We start from the raw sequence: 6,897 nt of genomic DNA on the forward strand, positions 1-6,897 counted from the left end.
AATAGTACGCTCCGTTCCATCCTCCCTCCCTCTCGTTCTCTCATATTCTTTTCTCTGTCTCTCACTATTACAAAGACCCTCACCAGCCTATCCCCTTCACACCCCCTCCCCCTGACTAACAACTGACATCTCCAAAGCCTACAAGCATGAGTGGGGGGAGTGTGTGAGTATGTGCTGTTTATGCATTTATGGCATGGGGGGTATTATTTAACCCTTTGCCATGCAATTTGCCCTCCATCATAGCAGGTGTGTGTGAGCTGTCTTCCTGAATAAAAACAAGACCAGTGTCTGTAGTGATGTGACCGGTCAAGCAATCTGCGTCTGGATTGGAGTGTGTGAACAAAATGGCCATTGTTTGTCCTCACCAGCCTACCACATACTCATTTTGTCTCTTTTCACCTCTTCTCACCTCATTCTCCCCACCCTGGGGTGAACAGACCCTCTACCAGGGGCAATAACAGTATCTCAAGTCCTCTGAAGCTGGGGTGTGGATTATTTGGTACTGTGGAGCACTTGACCTATTTTAGAAGCATGCTTGTATAGATGATGCATTAGTTCATGGATCAGAAGTGTATTTGCATTTGGCTCATATATGATTCATGTCTTCATCATTATCTTCTCTGCAGTATGCCTCCAGAATGTGCATGGACTATTCCAATTATTTACAGTGGCCTCCTACAGTGCTATCATCTATCTTACTCATATCAAATATATGCATGTTGTTAAAATGGACTTATCCTTTGATATCGAACATGACAACTTTGCGTGATCATTGATTTGTAACTTGATGTAGCACTATTTATTATTGTCAACAGCACAGTGTTTGGCTGATTATTAGTTGTGCATCTTGTATAGTCTTGTATTCTTAGTGTAGAGTGTGTTAGACAATCCGTATTAGCTTTAGGGATTAAACTAAAAAAAACAAACAAAAAAGATGTCAATATTACAGGAGCTCAGGACTTGTTTGTGGCCAGGCAACAATGTGTAATCATTTAACACTTTCCAGAAATAATATGTCAGGCCTATGACAAAAATATCAGGAGTATTAGTCTCTGTGAGTCAAAGAAAGGGAAAGAATAACAACCATGTCATCATGTATTTACGGCATATGGCAATGTCATCATGTTCAGGTGGTCCATAAAATACAACAAATTGATCACTAGGAATGAAAGTTCAATTCTATATTTCGAGTCCCAGACAACTGTTAGCCATTATTTGTCACTTATCATTACGAGTTAGTTAAACGTTCATTGCGTGTAGTTATCAGCTTCAACTGAGCATGTTCAATCAGCGTTTAAAGCTGGCAGGGGAAAGCCTTCTCTGATCCAAGTGAATCAGTGCAGAAAGGAAACAAACAGACCAAGATTAAAACAGTCTCAGGAAAACACAAACACACCCACACACACACCTATCTAGTATCTAATAACTAATGGTAGGTACATGATAACTAGGCTTAATTAATAACTTAATTTGTCTATACTCAGAAAGCACATACTGTATCACACTAAATAAATAATCAGTATTGTACTATTTAATGCATTAGTATGATTTTCAGAAGACTTTTCAGAGTATCGAGAGAGATATTTGGATCATATGTTCTAAAGAACTACAAACAGGAAGCACACTGTTTTTAAACTTTCCAGATCGGTTCAAAGGGCATCTGATTGAGATTAGACAGGCCATCTTGTTGAAAGAAATGTGACAAAAGTCACAAATGTGGGAGACTTTTTATTTTCATGCAGGTATAAATAAGAGGCCAGATACAGAGCTTTGGGGACAAACAAACACCACATTCATTATCATAAACATCCTGTCCTGTGCAGTGCTTTTACACCCTTTATTTATTCCTCATTAATAACTGAAAAGAAATGGTGGGTTAAATTATGCTGCATTTAGAAATTAATTCAGAAATTAGAAATTGAAACTTCTTGAAATTGTAATTCTAACTCCATTTTTGACCTCAAAATGTGTCTGAGCTTCAGAGTAGTAGAAAACATGGACAGTTCGATGTTTGTCACTTGTAAGCAACAAGCTTGGCTAACTGTAATGATTACAGCAAACTGTAAAGATAAAATAATCAATTTAATAAAGCAAATACATCTGCATGTTGATTGAAAGCAAATATTAGAATATTCAGTATTTATGTTAAATTACTTTGCCTCATAATTGTTATTTTCTTTATTCTTAATGCTGTAGTTTGTCATCACCTGCTCCTGCTGAATTTTTACATTTTTTTTATTCAGTGGTCAGAAATGACAATCTTTAGTCAAATGCAGCTATAAGCTACTAGCTTTTGTATTTTGGTAAACCAAACCAGTACATTTCAACAAAAATTATTCTTGATATGAACAAAAATTACTGCATGAGCAGGATTTAAAAAGAACATTCGGAGCCAGAATTCACAGACCATCCTGACCCTGCTGATGTGTTTGTAAGCAAGCAAAGCAAACCCACCCAGTTTAGGCCATAAATTTCTGGTTTAAATCTGAATAATGACACGTAAAGTATCAATATGTTACACCCTTAGTGCACACAGGTGTCAGCTTTTAGTTTTTGCATTGTAGATAAGTGCAACCTTTCACAGATGTGAAGCAAACCAAGGTGATCATTAATTGCCACATCAGCTTTGTTTGCCATGGCTTTTTTATTCTCCCAGCGCTTGTCTCCAAAGTAAGCTCACAAAAGCAGCTATTATAACAGAATGAATCATTTAGACTGAATCAAATGTCATTATTACAAATGGAGAATCAGACCAACATTATCCGAGAAGGTAACTCCCACAAACTGAACAGGGTGATGTACATAACAAATGCTTTTAAAGTATCTAATTATAAGCGTTATTTACTGTTTGTCACTGCTTATCTCACTACTAAGATTTCAAAGTCTTTTATACTTATGATTGTAATGGATTTCATTCTAAATGCTTGCTTACAACAGCTTATTTTCAGTCATGGCTTGTCCTGTGACATGTTTAATCTGTTGCTGCTATTGAATTTGAAGTACACTTTGGAAAATAGAATTTATTTCAGTGTGTAAACAAACAGAAGTTCAGGTTCAAGTTCAACAAAAATATATAATATAGCACCAAATATGCTGCTTTTATTATGGCAAAAAATCACTGGAAACCCCTATATGTTATCCGATGATGCATCTAATGAGATCAGTGTGATTAAACCTGACAATTTGCTGAGTGCCTTGGCTTTTATTCTATCTGCTATCCTGTCAGCTTTGTACTCTATGACACTTTCAAATCATTCAGAGCAGATAACGAGTCAAATAAGAAGTAAGAGATGGAAGCACAAATATCATTTTTAACCACCACTAAGCCACCAATGGCATTACATGCTTTTCACATCAGCTATTTTTTTTAATTGGGGTGTAAATCAACAAATTACAAATACACTTGTTATCGTAATTAAATAGTTTTCTCAGTTAATGTACTTTGGATATACTTTTACTTAAATTGTACTTGCTCAACTATTTTTTTTTTTTTACAAGTGTGCACTTCTTGAGGTTATATAACAGACAGCCATTGGACTCTTATTATTCTTCCTAGCCAATCATATTGAAAAGCTGTGTGGCAACAGTAGAACTGGTGCCAACTGCTAATAATCATGGAGGTCGTGGGAGGAGATGAGGAGGACACCTCAAGCAGCATTAAGGTTAATGCACCAGAATATCCATGGTGGGATCTGCAAAAGCTTTTCAAAGTCAAGGCCAAGAAGGGCAATAATGTTCTCATGTCATGTTCGCTTTGCATTCCTGAGCCCACTGTAGAATAATTCAGGCCCCTAATTTGACAGGTAAGACTGGGTTTTATGCTAAATAGGTTAGATCATGTAATAAGGGGTAAAAACCCTCACAATGAAATAAACTCATTATTTATAAATTGGCTACTTTGCAGAATGTATGTACTCACAATACTTTTTTTGCACGTGACAGTATGTCTAACTGACCATCATTTTTCTTTCTAACAATAATTATCATGGCATTTCGTTTTTTTTTTTTGCTGGATTGAATGTTAATAGCTAAAAATGGATGTGTAAATAAACCTCCATGGAAAACACACGGATTTTTAAATGATTTTATTTTTTTTTTCAGAAAATGAAAGATGACTCCACAAATTTATACAGAATACATGTGTATTATTGCTATGACAGTAATCACAATGACAAAGTCAATCTGCTACATTATATAACATTATTTCCTTTTGAACATTGTTTTAAAACAACAGACCTATATGCATCAAATAAATGTTCTTTCCCAGTGCTTATCGGCATTTAGATTATTATCATAATGATCTAAATATTACCGTGACTGGTGAAGCTGCAAACACGCAGCTACCTGAGAGTAATCTTTTCTCTGAGTGACCTCTCAGTGAACCCAAAAAACAGCATGAACCTCTGCCACCTAATCACTTCTCAGCAAGCCAGAGAGAGAGAGAGAGAGAGAGAGAGAGAGAGAGTGAGAGAGAGAGAGAGAGAGAGAGATCTCTGAGGACCGGCTCTGGTTTGGATAAACATAAGGATGTGAAAGATTATGATAATCTGGCTGTTTGTAAGGGTATATAAGAGCATGCAGGCAAATGTGGGGACTAATAGAAGACAAGAAACCTGAAAATCATTTCATTCAATGATATTTGTATTACTTAGAATTAAGAGCTTTGTATGTAGTATTTGGGTCTCATTAAGCAAGAGGTGAGGAAGAACTCATTGAGATGACAAAAAGAAGAAACCATGAGAGGAACCAGACACAAAAGGGGCTCCTTCTTCTTCTTTGTGACATTGTATTGTGAAATAATTTTTCCACAATAGTATATTACTAAGTGTGTTGAAAGGATATTCACTATATCACATACTTTTTGATTACAGCAGCATTTTCTAAGTAGTTCTTAATGCTTGATAAGGGAGCAATAAGATTATATGAATGGTATGTATAGCAGTGTAAAGGTTTGCATTAAGTTCACCATTAAGTACTATAAGATTTAATCATTATGTACAGCAATCAAATCCATCAGTCATTAGTTATATTATATCGTGGCTTTTTAGAAAAAAACGTATTTGGATCCGGCTGATATGTTTTAATTTTTCTTTATTAACTCATTTAAAATCAATGTTCTAGCCATAACTTTATTGGGTCGGATGTTCAACAATTCTGCTCTGTATCATAACAATAGATGTCCATATGTTTTTTGTGTCTTCCAAAAATGTGTGAAATGAACAACAAAGAAGCGGCAATCAGTGTGTGAGGGAATTCAGAATAAAAAAATCACACCCACCTACTGTATTACTGCGCTAAGCTTACTGCTTTTAAGCATGATTGCAGCTCTGCAGTTGTGGAAAGCTCTGCAGAACTACAGTTCAGAGTGGTTCTCAGATTGAGTGTGGTGTGAATTTTAATTTAAATGGCCTGGTCACGATGAAGACTTTAGTCATCCATATAAACTGTAAACACTTTTGTTCATTTTTATTCTGTTGCAGTGGATGGAGAGAAACTTATCTAAGTTTCTGCCCTTGCATTTTTTTGCCGCATATTTAAATGAGCTAATTATTTGGATCAGGTGTGTTAGAACACGGAAAACTGAAAAATATACAGCTCAGTGATTCACATGTTCTCATTGATGTACTCAGTCATGGACTGCCACTGTATGCATCTGAAAATAACCCAGTGTAACATTCTATAATGTGCCATCATCCCACAGAGATCAGCTTACTCTACTGTGTCCTCTCTCTCTCTCTCTCTCTCTCTCTCTCTCTCTCTCTCTCTCTCTCTCTCTCTCTCTCTCTCTCTCTCTCTCTCTCTCTCTCACACGTTCTCTTCTTCTCCCCTTCCTCCTTTCCCCTCTCTCCTCCTCCCACGCTCTTGCTCAGTTCACCCCAGAAGCCTATTTTTGGCCCTTCATTCGCAGCCTCAAAGAAGCTGTGTTACTCACCATCACTTGCCTTCCTCCAGGTCTTGTACACACCCCTGCAATGTGTGTGCAGATAGTATAGTCCAACTGCACGCTCTCTCGCCCCCGCTTGCTGTTCTCACTCTCTCCTTATAAGGGCAAAATGCATTGAGAAAGCCAGGGAACGGGGGCCGTACCAGCTCACACAGGCAGGTAGGGGGGCAGCAGCTCTGTCAAGTACAAGGAAAGAGGGAACAAGCGAGAGAAAGGGAAAAGTGGTCCTGAAAGGACAGCGCCCTGAGATTCCCACTGTAAAGTAGCGATTTGCTGTGCAGTGGAGAGTGGGATTAACATTTATGTTCACATTCTAATGATTAAGATAAGTCAAATAAGATTTACCTAAATACAATATAAATAATAAAATTCATAATACATGCACCATTCTTAAGCTCTGTAGTCAATGCCTGTGCACAGGAATAGAGAACTGCTCTACAAGGAGTACAAACTGTATTGCAATACAAGGAGTACAAACTGTATTGCAATACAAGGAGTACAAACTGAATAAAAAATAATGAGTGAATGTTGCCTGCAGCTGCTTTGTATTAACCTACATACCCACAGATCCTGTTTTCACCTAACATAGCCTTACACACACACACAACCACACACACACACACACATTCATAATAAACTAGGTTAACTGAGGTTTTCTTATTTTCAAAGCACATTTCAATTTCTCAGTAAATGGTCTACTCTAGAACTCTTACTATAGTACTATAGTTCTAATGGTTTTTGGGTAGAACAATACATCAGAGACCATCACTATACCAAGCAGAACCTTTTTATGAAGCAAAATACCTTGTGAGAGCAGGCTATGTCTGAGCTTAGTTTGTGACATCACAAAATAGGCGTGATAGATTTGAACCTATCACATATGATATGCCATAGTTTGTGGTGTAAGGCAAGCTGTTTAATGAACAGTGAGTTAGCTAGGAAGCAATGTGATA

This window comes from Tachysurus vachellii, chromosome 21 (assembly GCF_030014155.1).
Source record: "Tachysurus vachellii isolate PV-2020 chromosome 21, HZAU_Pvac_v1, whole genome shotgun sequence".
Lineage (NCBI taxonomy): Eukaryota > Metazoa > Chordata > Actinopteri > Siluriformes > Bagridae > Tachysurus > Tachysurus vachellii.